At 42.4% G+C, this 14042-nt stretch overlaps 1 non-coding gene across 1 annotated transcript; it reads right to left on the bottom strand.

Moving 5' to 3' along the window:
* Positions 1-5768: 5768 nt before the first annotated feature.
* On the bottom strand, positions 5769-5883 carry LOC147660694 (U5 spliceosomal RNA). Its single transcript, XR_015306208.1, has one exon. It is a non-coding gene; the product is annotated as a U5 spliceosomal RNA (small nuclear RNA).
* Between the last annotated feature and the right edge of the window lie 8159 nt (positions 5884-14042).

The raw sequence follows: 14042 nt of genomic DNA, 5'->3' as shown, positions 1-14042 counted from the left end.
GATCTCTTAGCCGGGCCAATCCGAGGACCTTAGTGATACGGTCTCTGTATCGTATTGCTAGGATTGTTTCTTCCATTGTTGCTGGAGTCTTGTCTGTGGATTGGCTTGCCATATCGGAGCAGAAGGAACAAAAATAAAATTCCTGCCACGAGTCCCAAGATTAAGGGTAAGCCGCCAAAGACAGAATAGACAAAATTTGGGAAGATGCCCAGAACTGTTTCAAAGGGTGCTAACAGTCCCGAAAAAACTGTCTTAAATACATGTGCGATGCCACTGGTATCAGACATGTTTAAGATTTGACTTAACATTTCTTCGAAATGCACGGGGCAATTTTTCGATAAAAGGGTATGTATCTCTGATGCCGTCCTTGCAACTTGCAGATCATACGTTTCTTTGGAAGACGTCAGAGGCACAGAAGTCTGTAAAAGAATAAACTTCATTCTGCCTAAAGTATCAATTTGAATAGAAGAGATATTCACATAAGGCCATATTGCCACCTCCATATCTGGATTGCTGTTTGGATACAATACTTGCATACAGCAAACCACCCTGGAAGTAACAGTAACGAGATAACATTCTCCTGGCACCATTCCACAACAGCTGTGGTCATTTATTAAAACGTAGCTTTGGTTGGAAAGCTGTCTTAAGAATGGCTCCATCTGTTTTGCAGGAGTGCCTTGCAGGTGACATGAAATGTTATTTGAAGACCCTTCGCAAGCTCCATGCAAGTTAATACCTTGACACAGAAGTGTACCGCCTAGTGATTTTTTACAATTATTGCGACTAAGGAATACCTCCTTTTTGCCTTCACTGTAATATTTGCGTGTGTAAGGTAAATCCCAGGTTGATTTGATGTAACCTTTACCCAACCTTTCATACTGGCCTGCTGGTATATATTTTTGGCAATATTTAAACTGGAAAGTTGTTATCGGAATTGTAATTGTTCCGTGTATTATCCATTCAATGACAGGTCTCTCTGACATTGTCAATGGTAATCTCTCAAGTTTTTCAATGCTCAGAATTGTATAATCTACTCCTTTTGGTGCCTAACTGATTTGTTTATCAGTAAGGTTAAAGATAGAAAATAATGATGTCACGTTGATTAGACGCCATGGCACGTAGCCTGAACGTAGGTTTTGCAACGTCCAGCCAAGCTGTACAACAGAACGCAATTGGGACTGACCATGTTGTAACATTACTAAGCCTTGCTCTGTTATATCAAAGGCAGATGACACAATACTGTCCAGTGAATATATTCTGGAAGACAGAGTCGTTAACCCATTGTCCACAACAGAAAGTGATTTTTCCAAATTTATATGATCAATTTCTCGTATTTTTTCTGCTGTCTCAATTTGCATTACTTTCCAAGCTTCGTTGTATGCAGCGTATATACCGGCTGCTATGAAACGTTTTTGACGCTGTTTGCGAGGTCCCATTATGAAATCTCGCAAGTCAGCACCTTCTTTAAGTAAAGTCAAGTGTTGCTTAATTTCAGCCAGTGTGGATTTCTGTAGCCACTCAAGGCATAATTTTCCTACACTGTATGTTGTAACTACCCCTGTATGTTGTCTCTGGGAGTATCTTGGGTCTGGCCTGGTCATTTTTAACCCCTATTTTTTGTTCAGGAATCTATCTTGACAGTTGTTTATGTGTGTGGGCCAGATCAACCATTTTTTCCAATTAGGATTTGTTCTGTTTTGGTGAAAAATATGGGATACGTCTATTTCCACATCTGTAGTGCTATTGCTATCAGTTATGGGCTTCGGAATAGACGGTTTGTTTAAATCTTTTATCTTAGCTAGGCCAAGACAAGTAGTTTGTTGAATGGTATCATTCAGGAACATAATTTGTTCTGGGATCATGCAGGCTCTGAATAATGATTCTAGACCTTGTACCTGCCAATCTTTTGTTCCCCAGATGGTTTTTGTTTCAATGTTATTTTCCAGATCTCAAAACCAAATGTAGACATTTTGTCATAACATTTTTCAGAATAAATCAATTTAGTATTTGTCAACATTGTTTTCATTCCTGTTTTGTTTAACATTTTAAAATAAAACGTTTCTGGATCACTATTGTTAAACCCTGAGAAGTATGGAAATTTCTCATAGAATGTCTTCGAGCTGCCTTTTGGCGAAGTTGGACAATGTTCCTATTGATTGTAATTAAAAAAAATTCTAGGTTGTGCAGATTTATGCAAATAGTGATGACCATAGTGATTGTAACAGTATAATTCCTCATAATTTGATGAACCCTGTAAATAATCATGTTCTGTAAATTTAGCTGACATTACTAAATCTGACATCATATTATATATATTTTCAAAGTCCCAATCATCAGAAAAAGAACTTGGCATCACAAAGTCACTTAGGGAAACCTTAAAGTGGTGTGGATACTTCAAGAGCTCAGTCGGGCCATAAATATCAGTCAGGTTTGTCCCATGCTATACCACCAGGTATTCGGTTGGCTGTGATGTTCACTGATGATAGTTCTCTTTTCTCGATGTGAGAGGATCTGTGAGACTTTAGGACCAAGTTGATGTTCTGGCTTGCTGTGTCCATTGTACTATATTTTCCATCAATGAATCTACCCAAGTATAAAACCATGATGAGCCAAAGCAGGAGAAAAAGTACACCTAACACAGTCCAAAATTCAATCCATGGTGAAATCAGATATGTTTCTTTTAGTTGGTGAAAAAGCTCGATTATTTTTTTCTTTGAATGTTTTTGTTGCTGACTTGTCTCCATGTTGACTTGGATCATCGGAAAAGTCATCAAAGTTGATAAAATAACCAGATGCTGTTCTGTCAATTGGTGGGATTGCTTCCGAATTTCCATTGATCTTTGCATTTTCTTTTGTTACATTTGTACATTCTGATGCTACATCGTTGTAGATTGGTGTATCATTATGAATTGTCGCAATTTGGGTTTCAAGAGGCACAAGTTCCATGGCTTTGTTGCATAGTCCCTTGTTATTTACTGCAGGTTTATCGAATGTGATTAGTCTCTCAGATTGAACCTCTTGGATTGTAGCAAAGTTTGGTCTTCTGCTATTTCTTGGTAGTCCATTGGGCCTGCTATTTATTATCGGCCACATGTTTGTGGTTTCACCAGATCGATGGAAACAATTCTGTTTTCCTTTTTACCAGCAAGTGGCGGTAGTACTACTGATCTTGTTCCGCTGACCGCTAAGACAGGTACTACTTTTCCGTAAGAAGGCCCTAATTCCATCTTTACCGCGATCTTTTCTCTGACCAGATCACCAATCTTCGGAATCCATACAGGTCTTGCTGAGACAGGTGGTTCTTCAGTGGTTGTTGGCTTAAACTTTGCTACTTAGACTCTTTCTTGTTTCATTCAAGTCCTGTAAAATAGCCAAACGATCTTTGATATCAAAGGTTTTTTCTTCTACCACTGAAATTTGACGATCCAGATCCTGGATTATCATTCTAGTACCAAACAATAGTTCATACGGACTGATACCTCCTAGAGAATTTCTTGGCATGTTATTAAGACTACTTTGGACACTTATTAAATGTTTGACCCACCCATCACCCGAACCTAATACCCTCGCCGTTATAGATTGCTTTATGTCACGTTTTTTTCTTTCCACTACCGCATTTCCCTCAGGATGGAAGGGAGAAGAGTACCGCAATGCGATGCCCATGCTGGTCATGGCCTCTTTATAAGCTCGAGAGCTAAACGCAGGACCCTGATCAGAATGAAGCATGCCAATTGCGTATGTGCCGATAAAGACTCGCAAATCTTTTATAACCGTTCTGGCGTCAGCCGAGCGCTGGTGGTCTACATTTTTAAGTTAATTTTGTGGGAACGCGTTTCTCCGGTTGGATTTTTGCGTTATAGATCGCCTGATGCTTTCTAATCAAGGTGTCCTGGCAATATTCTGGTCCGGTTCACAACTGCGATCTCTGTTGCAGTCTGGGCAATCCATTGCAAATTTGTAAATTTGCAAGCTCATCCCCGGCCACCAACATTCGAATTGTAATTCTATTAGAGATTTCAAGATCTGTTGGTGCCTCGGACCCAGTCCCATGTGTGCGTCTTCAATCAAGAAAACTCTCCGGTTCGTGTTTGGAATTACTCTATCCCCCACTCCAGGGATTTGAGCAAAAGGAACGGAGTTTGCATCAATTATGTATGTATTACTGAGTGGATAGTTGAGAGGTAATGCTGCAAAATCGCCTTTTAATGAGGCTTTTACTGCCAGCATGGTTTCTCCATCTATGTGTTTTTCTGAACGCTTTTTGTGGCTACGGAAGCCGGTTTAAACGCTTCCGCTGTGGCTGTGTTAGCCAATGAATTCCCTGCAACGTGAACGCCATCACGTTGATGACTCAGTGTATGTATCACGTCATCTTTGTAACTATTTTTGCTCCATGTCTGCATGTCACTGTTGTATGACTTGACGCAGTAATGCGAATCGCACACTATTAGTGTAGGGAATTCGGGATCAGCATTTTCAAGCACCATCTTTAAAGATCTTATTTCAGCTCGTTCAGCTGAACAGTTTCTGAGTGATTCAGTTTTGGTATTCATAGGTCTGAATTTACCAGAGCGCCAGCGACCTTTGACAATCGCGCACGCTGCATTGTAGGATTTTTTATCTACATCGTAGTGTTGTGCGAATCTATCCATATAGATTACGCAGGTATATTGTTCGAGAGGCAGAATTTCGATTGGTAGAGGATATTCTTGTTCAAATTCTAGATCATCTAGTTTTTTCAGTTTCGGGTCAAACTAGTATTTCACGTCTTCTGTAGCAAGAGAATTTTCCCATTGTATCCATTTTGGATCTAATGCCACTGTATTCAGATTGCGTGGACTTGTTAATGCCTCAAGGGCTGATTCTGCTGTATAAACAGTTATTCTCTTGCCTTGGGCTAGGGCTCTTTCTTTTGCTACAGCAGTTTGAACCGCACTCAGAATTTTTTCTGTAGAACTGAATTTCATTTCAGCTTGAGTGTACAAATGTGATTTGTAAGCTATAGGTACCGTTTCTCCCTCATTAGAGGTCAGGTATGTGAATCCGCATCTTCCTGCAATGACTCGGATTACAAGGTTGCGTATGTTGTCGCGAGTTTGTAATTTTGTTTTAGCTAACATGTCTGTTTGTAGTGATCTTAAAATTTCTGTGTGTTTCTGAGTCCAATTTATTGGTTTGAAATCAGGTTTTATTAATTCATAGAGAGGTTTAACCCTCTCTGCATAATTTAGAATGTATGTTCTTCCGAAATTCAGGAAACCTAGTATTGATTGTAAATTTTTCGGCGCTTTTGGTGCTTGGAGTACTGCACACTTCTCTAGGAAGTTGTCTGCCAGGCTTTTGCCTTCACTTGATAATTCATATCCTAAAAATAGGACTGTTAGATGGGCAATTCTTGACTTTTTAAAGTTGAATTTTTAACCCTCTGATGCGAACGGTAATGCCCCTTTAGAATTTGAATCAAAGAGGCGATTTCAATCAAATCTCAATAATCATGAGACTGATCTTGAAATAAACCCCAGATTGAAAAGTTATGGGTTTTATTTACCAATTGATCCTTCTTTATCTTTTGTTCTATGGCGCTGCTCGTATAGAGGAGTGAAGCCTTTCATAGAGCGATGTTTGAGTCGTATGCGTTCTTGTTACATGAGTATACTGTAAGTTAAGCGCGTCAGTAAAAATCGTTTCCCTGATCTGCTTCGAGATAGAACAGTACAAACGTAACAGTAGCAAGATACAGTTTTCCTTTTTTTAACCATTTATGGGGTAACCCTGCAGCAGCAGGGCTTTCAAAAATTGAGTGAAACACTTAACTGTAACTCTCCACGGAAATCTTTAGTAAAAGGCGACAGATTTATTCGGTCTGGAGAGAAACCAGAGTTTACGTCTTTCAAAGACTCACTATGGCCCCCAGAAACAGCTATCCACAGAATGTTAGGGTGATTTACTCTTCTAAGTCTATCATTGATAATCCTTCAAAATATAACCAACTCGTGAGAAACCTTGTAATCCGGTACATTGACAAAACACTTCTTGAGATAATCGAAACAAAAGCGGGTCGCACTAGTGACACGGACTTATGGGTATGCAAAGTTCCTTTTCGGTCACGTGACATAAAGGCTGTGACACTCGAGTCTCGCAGCTCAAGCCTTGGCGTCGGCTCCTTTCACTCTTCTCATTCTGAACGGTGCAGCGTTCGGAGCCTCGCGCAGGTTTGTGTGAGGCTCGGTGGCTCCCAAGAGGAGGACTTTTACATGTCCCCATCAACAAGGCATGCTGGCTGGCTCATTGATCTTCTTTCCGAGACAGTGAACGAGCCAGTGTCTTTTCAACTTGCAGCCTATAAGGCTGCATCAGCTGCTGTAAGAAAACAAGCATTGGCAGAGAGGCAAAATGCTGACTAACGGCTTTGCCAATGCTTTTCGGCAAAGTTGTATAGCATCGGCAAGATGCTGCTGTGCAACATGACCAAAAGAAAACAAAACAATAAAAGCAGCGATGATTTGGGCATAGTGTAAGTGTGCACGTGCATCATTGCGCATGCGCAATTGCAAAGTGAGGCAGGCACCATGGGGCATATTATCAAGGAACAGCGTTAAAATTATCGCTGCTTTAGCGGCAGGAAACTGCCGCTAAAGCAGCGATAATGGGCTTAATAATATACCCTTGAGAAATCCAATAGAAGCCCATGTTCTGATGTTAACATGGGCTTCTATTGGAATTCTCGATGGCATATTATCAAGCCCATAATCGTTGTCTTTAGCGGCAGTTTCCTGCCGCTAAAGCGGCAATAATTGTAAGGCTGTTCCTTGATAATATGGCCCCATATTTTTTTAATTCACTGAACCAAAAGGGACGGATTAACGGATTAATCGTTTTACCCAAGGACAGTGTTAGCGCTGCTACCAGATAATGAAATGCGAAAAGAACTTACAGGGGAATCATATATCTTATGTGCAAAATCACGTATTAAAAAGAAACCCAAACATTTCCACTTCATTCCTGTTGCAAGGTTCTTCACTGAACAAGAACCTGGGTAGTTTATAGAGTACTCGAAGAGCTTTTGTGATAATGAGGTAGTATGAATTTTTATGGTCAATTGTGTCCCCTATCGTAGACCCCAACAGCTCCATGTACGTGCTTCTAGTACATGTAAGTTCCCTCCACAACCAGCTATGAAGACGCAAATACATTTGCGTCCAACGTTAACATGTCCTCTTTCAGATCCACCATGAATGGGTCCGATATTCAGTTCCTAAGTGTGCCTTGCCAACGTCTTTACATGGTGCACTTTCACGTTTTTCTAGCTCTGGCGAGTTAGGCCTTGTTTTCTGCCATTCAAGCCTTTTTTCTGCCTTCCGCCTCTGGAAGCTGCAGCTTGGACCTGCATCTGTATCCATGACCTTTTACTTACTTCCTGCGCGGCTAGCGGTGCCTGGCTCGGCCTGCTTGCCTGCCAAGACTGTATTCAGCCTTCAAGTTATCTGCTCCGCTCCTCGAAAATACATTCCTGTCTAGTAGTTTAGGTAAACATCCTTCCCAGCTGCAGAGCAAAGGGCCCGGCCTTTCTGTCTCCATGCAAATAATTCATAGCTTCCATTACCATGGTAGGCCCATAGCCCCCTTGCTTTACACGTAGACACGTAGTCGCATATGCACGTACTAGCCGTCAGTATAGAATAGCCTCTGCCCGAGAGACCTTTTCTTCTAGATAATACAGTTCCTCAAACACAAGATATTAGATATGATTTGGGATTAGGTTGTTCTGACACCCCAGACTTCTGTCTCCACATGTAGGGCTAAATGTCAAGTCCCCTTCACCCTCCAGTTACACGTCAATCACACGTCATGCTGCTGCGCGCGCATCTCTGCCACATGTTTCTGGTGACTCTGCAGGATTCTTCTAGGGATCCACCCACATGTGACTCCTCTATTTGACGTTTCTAGCACACACCTCCGTGTACGCCCTCGTGCACGCCTTCTGTTACGCATGTGTGTTCTTATCTCTTTTCTCTCAGCTGTTACGCCTTCTGAACCCATCACCACTGTAATGCATTGACTATATATATGATGTACTGTTAATAAAGTATTGTAATTCCCTTCCTGAACCTTCGTGGTGATGGAACATGATACCTGGTTCGAACCAATTCCTTTTTAAGGAATAAAACCTTCATAAAACTCAGATGCCACGGACTCTGCCTCTTCTTTTTGACTGAGTTATTCTTATTGATCTTTACCGCATAAATTAAGTATAGGTAATTTAAATTTACCACATAATTGGCGCCCGAACAGGGACCCCTCCCCCACCTTACGCGCCGGCGGTGCGTTGCAGGCCCGGTCCCCTGCCACAGCGCTGACGGACAATTACGCGTACCCGCAGGATTTCCTGTATCTCCCTCAGGCCAACGGAGGTGACTGAGACTGCGATCGACACCCAGACGAGGCGGTGAGGAGTGCGGAGGATCCCGACCAGAGCCTAGCTGAGAGAGCAAAGTCCGAGGTATTCAGAGGCCCACCAGTTCCGAAGTTCCGAAGTGCTTACGTCACGAGTCGAGTCGGGTCCAGTCCAGTATCGAGTTTCCGAGGCCTTCTGTTCCGTGCTTCCCGGTGAGTACCGTTGCTGGGGACGCATCTAGACGGGTGCATTAGTTTGTGCCCGGTCAAGACGGGTTTGGGTACACAGACCCGGTCTGCACTGTTTAGCGGTGTATCTGTACTGTTTAGCAGTATATCGAGTATGCAGGTAGTTAGTTTATCCTAGTTATTATTGTTCGTTTTTTTTTAAATGTTTAAATGTGTTTTAATGTCGTGGTATGAGTGATTGTTTGATCTACATTATCGTGTTTACTGTCTTAGTTGTGTCCAAGTCCAAGTAAGTATCAAGTCCCAGAACAGGACGGCTGAAACATGCCGCTGTTTTCCAAACTGAAACAGATAGGAACTAGAAAAGGGATTCTAGAAGAAGCAGTGCCTGTCCCACCTAGGGACACTCCAGGGCATTTTATGTACCACAAGCATGGCTTAGATGCTATATTATATCTCGACTTGTGGGTAGACTATACCAAAGATTTAGCAGAGAATCAAAGATGGCCCGCTACAGGGACATGGGATGCCGATTGCATCATGAGAGTAGAAGAAGTGTTATGGAAAAAGAAAGCCAGACAGTCACAGAAGGACGCCATTGAACTATGGCGTAAAGAATCGCACAGACGCACAGAGAAAGCACTCAGAAAAGCAGATAAACATAGAGAGGATTCAGACAAAGTCCGAGAAAACGTATTAGTTGAGGAGGGGATACGAGTAAAAGCAGAACAAGTAGACCGACAACGAAACACTCTTATGAATGGTACGTATCCTCTGCTGGCCGAGGGTTTACCTAAGGCCACTCCGGAAATACCTAAGGATCTGCCCCCTCCATTGCTCCCGACTAAATTACATCACAAGACCACAAAAGACATATTCCTTTCTTCCTATTTAGACGACGTAGCTCCCGCATATACAAATCCACGTGTCCTTGCACCACCCGATGACGGCACCCCACCCCGAGATAATCTACAACCACTCCTTCTACACCCACTTCCGCAACAACAAACTCCTCCTCCCGTTCCACATCCTGCGCCTGTTCCCCCAGCCCTTCCTGCACCTCTTCTTCCTGGCATTCACTCACTAAATCCTTTTGGACCTGGCACCTCGGGAGGTGCGACAGGAGGTTTTCAAACGCCGCCACAAACACATCGATTGACTTATAGGGATTTAGCACAACAACGTACACCTCAAACAGCGAGTTACGACATACTTAAAGAGCCTCTTACAGACTGTAGATATGATCCAGTACCCGGTAAAGACGACAGAATGATGCTAGCATCAGTACGTCTACGACGAGTTGCAAACTATTTAATGTTACTACCGGGAATGATTGATCATCTAGACAAAATATATCATTTTGTCCAAACGGGGGAAGGTCCTGAAAGTATTGGCGAGGCCATGGCATACCAGAAAGTTGACACTCAAGGTATGATATTACGGTTCTTCATAAACTGCTTGATAAGAGACCAAGATAGGCCTGGTGTAGACAAGGAAGAAATGATTGCACTTAATAAATGGGGTCAGAATATAGCAGACGGAAAACATGATAAGCAGAGTTGTATAGAAAACATGTACCGAAGGATCCGAAAAGCAGTATTAAAAATACACGAAAGAAGACAGCCTGAAAGAGAAATAGATACAGACAAAAATGAATCCTCGGAGGATGAGGAACAACCAGAAACGACAACAGGAGTATTGCAATTACCAGCTAGAGAAACGATAGCATATGTAGGTAAGGGAAGACCTTTTAATAATTCAATACGTCCGGTACGTCCAGAAAGTAAGAGACTTTTTCAAGCTGCCATGTCGAATCCACAGACCCCTGAACATCTATTTCAGGCTACCGATAAAATACTTCAAGAACGAATGGGGTACCATGTACTCGATTCCATGGATGAACCAGAATTGGCCAGGTCAGCAGTACAATGGGCTGACAATTCTGATAAATATAGTGATGACGGCTTAGCGCAGACCTTTTTGAACCTTTCCCCTGACGAACAGAAATTAGCTGGAGTATATATGATTCAGCATCTTATTACATTGTTCAAAGGCCAACATTCTGATCCAGGTCCCCTAACTGATATTTTAATAGAGCTACTCTCGAATAGATGGAGAGGTCTAGGTACCGACTTAATTAAAGTAATTCTAGAACATCGACACAGGTATAATGCTTTTCTGAATACACAGTTTGTTCCAGCTCCATCTGTAGAAAGAAAAATGTATTACATAGACAGACAGAATCCCTTGCGAGAAGTGCATCCAGTCCAGAATGATGATAATACCTTTAGACGCGTGTTTGTGTACATGCCCATAACTAAAATGGAACTGTTAGAAATGAAGAAACTAGTGCCTAGTCATGACAAAGACCCAGCAGGTTTCCACCGTGAAATCAAAGACATGTTACTCATGGGTGATTATACCTATCCCGACATTATGAAAATATTGAAAGTATTATTGCCTGCCGGTATTTACGAGAAACTCAAAGAAAAGGATTGGGAGGTGGGAGAGCAAAAGATTGATTGGGCTGCATTAGAAAATGAAGAAAATACTCGAACCCCAGGCCTAGGGCTTGGGGACAAAACTAAAGCATTACCAGGATTGTTAGTACAAGTATTGCCACGTTTATTAGCTACTAAAAAGGAGGACTGGGATGCAATCTCAGCCTGTAAACAGAAACCCGATGAAGACACTAGTGATTTTTATTCCCGATTTGAGAAATGTTTTGGTATCAATAGTGGCCTGAAAGCAAGTAGCGAGTCATATCCACATCTTTTTGTAACCAAGTTGGTTGAGAATTCCCTGCCCCAAGTTAAGAATCGTGTACAGAAAGTCGAGAGCACATGGCAAGCAAATACGCCTTCACAAATGTTACAAATGTTACAGTATCACCAGAACAGAATCAGGGAAGAACATGAACACGAACAAAGACGTATGAAAGACACGAAAATGAAAATGTTAGTTGCTCAGTCAGTTCCAGCTGACGGTCAGAAAAAGGGCACGACACAGTCCAATAATTCAGCAGCTCCTGTTAAAGGGACATGCAACTATTGTAAACAGCCAGGCCACTATATAAACGATTGTGCAGTTTTGAAACATAATATACTTACTGGAAAAACTAAAGAGAGACCGCGTCCTCCTAGACAGGACCAGGTCCAACAACAAGTACCACAGAATATCCAGCCTATGCAAGCTTCACAACAGACAGTACAGACAGTAGCGGTACCACAGCCACAACCGATTGCCGCAACACAACATGCAACTCAGCAGATGTACCAGTATGCCCAAACTGATTATCCCGATTATCAGCGATACACATGAAACAGCCTAGAGAGGGAAGTTGGCTTGCCTCTTATTGAGGTTCCTGTAGATCAAGAGGGTCCTTATGTACACAGTCAAGTATTAGGGAAAGACAGAAAGTTTTTAATTGATACAGGGGCAAGCAGAACAACGATAAGTCACGACGAGGTTCCAGGGGCACCCGTCTCAGGCTCACAGAATGTTTCCCTTGGTTTTTCAGGCAAACCTATTATTAATGAAGTATCGCAACCACTTCCCCTTGCAGTTGGTCCATTGACACGTACTACAGATGTATTACTAACAAAGTCATGTCCAGAAAACTTGTTAGGTATCAAGACTCTTAAAGCTCTAGGAGCTGTTATTTGCTGTTCTCCGGAAGGAGTAAGATTGTTTTTACGTGACTTTAAAGGTCACTATGTGTTGAGAGATATTGATCCCAGATTACAGAATGTACCTGCACATTTATGAGCACAAGGCCCCACTGATGTAGGCTGTATGCACATTACACCATATCGAGTCACACTTAAACCAGGAGTTGTTTTACCACGAATTCGACAATACAAGTTACCCCCAGATGCTGTAGTGGCTTTACTGAAAATCATTGACGAGCTCATCGCACAAGGAGTGGTTGTAGAAACCGACTCGAATTTATGTAATTCTCCTATCATTCCAATTCTTAAACGCACTGATCAAAATGCACCACCAGTTTATCGATTAGTTATCGATTTGCGCGAATTGAATAAATGCATTGTACCGCAGTACCCTGTGGTCCCAGATATCTCATCTCTATTGACAGCTATTGATTCCGAGGCAACGTTCTTTACTGTAATTGATCTGAAGAACGCCTTCTTTAGTGTCCCTATTGATCCAGAAAGCCAATACCTTTTCGGATTCTGTTTAAATGGACGAAGCTTCAAATTTGCACGCGCACCTCAAGGATTCACAGAAAGCCCCAGCATCTATAGCCAAGCACTGAAAAGACAACTCAACAGTATTCACATGCCTGACAACACTGCCCTACTCCAGTATGTCGATGATCTATTGATCACCGCCCGAAGTGAACCTGAATGTGAACTAGCGTCCCTGACGGTTTTGCATTTCCTGGCTGACAAGGGGCACAAGGTGTCCCCTTCGAAGCTGCAATTCTGTGTTCAGCAAGTGGTGTACCTTGGGCACTTGCTGTCCAAATGGGGGAGACAGCTAACACCTGACCGCATCCAGTTAATTGCAAACATGTTACCACCCAGGACACAAAAGGAGGTGCGAGCTTTTATAGGCCTCACTTCTTACTGCAGACAATGGATCCCTCAGTATGCATTTCTAGCAAAGCCACTCATACAGTTGACAACACAGGAGGCAGCGTCTTCGACTGTCCTCCCTTGGACTCAGGAACATACACAAGCTTTTGACGACCTAAAGAAAGCCTTATGTCAAGCACCAGTTTTAGCGACACCATGTTACAGTAAGCCTTTTACACTTTTTGTCACAGAACGTGAAGGTACTGCATTGTCGGTACTCACGCAGGATCAAGCAGGTTCACACAAACCGTGTGCTTACTTTTCTAGTACATTGGATCCAGTAGCCCAGGCTCTGCCTGCGTGCTTGAAATCAGTAGCAGCAACAGCTCTAGCAATTAGACAAAGTGATTCCATAGTGTTAGGACATCAATTGACAGTACAAGTTCCACACTCCGTGGAAGTTCTTTTAAACCGAACACAGACTCAACACTTGACTATAGCACGACTGACAGGTTATGAATTGACATTGTTTCAGCCACACATAGAAATTAGACGTTGTAATACATTGAACCCTGCTACACTTCTGCCATTAACTGAAACAGACCCATTAGCACATGATTGCATTGAAGTCATTACCATCACGACGAAACCCAGACAAGACTTGACAGACACCGCATTACCAGATCCAGACCTGACACTCTATGTGGATGGTTCATGCATGAGAACAAGTACAGGAGAATTAGTGGCCGCATACGCAGTCACGACAGAAACTGAAGTCATAGAAACGAATTGTATTGACACCCTGTCAGCCCAAGCAGCAGAGCTCATCGCTCTGACACAAGCCTGTATTCAAGCCAAGAACAAGAGAGTTAACATATACACAGATTCCCATTATGCATTCGCAGTCGTACACGACTTCGG

The sequence above is a fragment of the Lissotriton vulgaris genome, unplaced genomic scaffold, assembly GCF_964263255.1.
Source record: "Lissotriton vulgaris unplaced genomic scaffold, aLisVul1.2 SCAFFOLD_763, whole genome shotgun sequence".
Classification (NCBI taxonomy): Eukaryota; Metazoa; Chordata; class Amphibia; order Caudata; family Salamandridae; genus Lissotriton; species Lissotriton vulgaris.
This window is presented reverse-complemented; position numbering and strand designations above follow the sequence as displayed.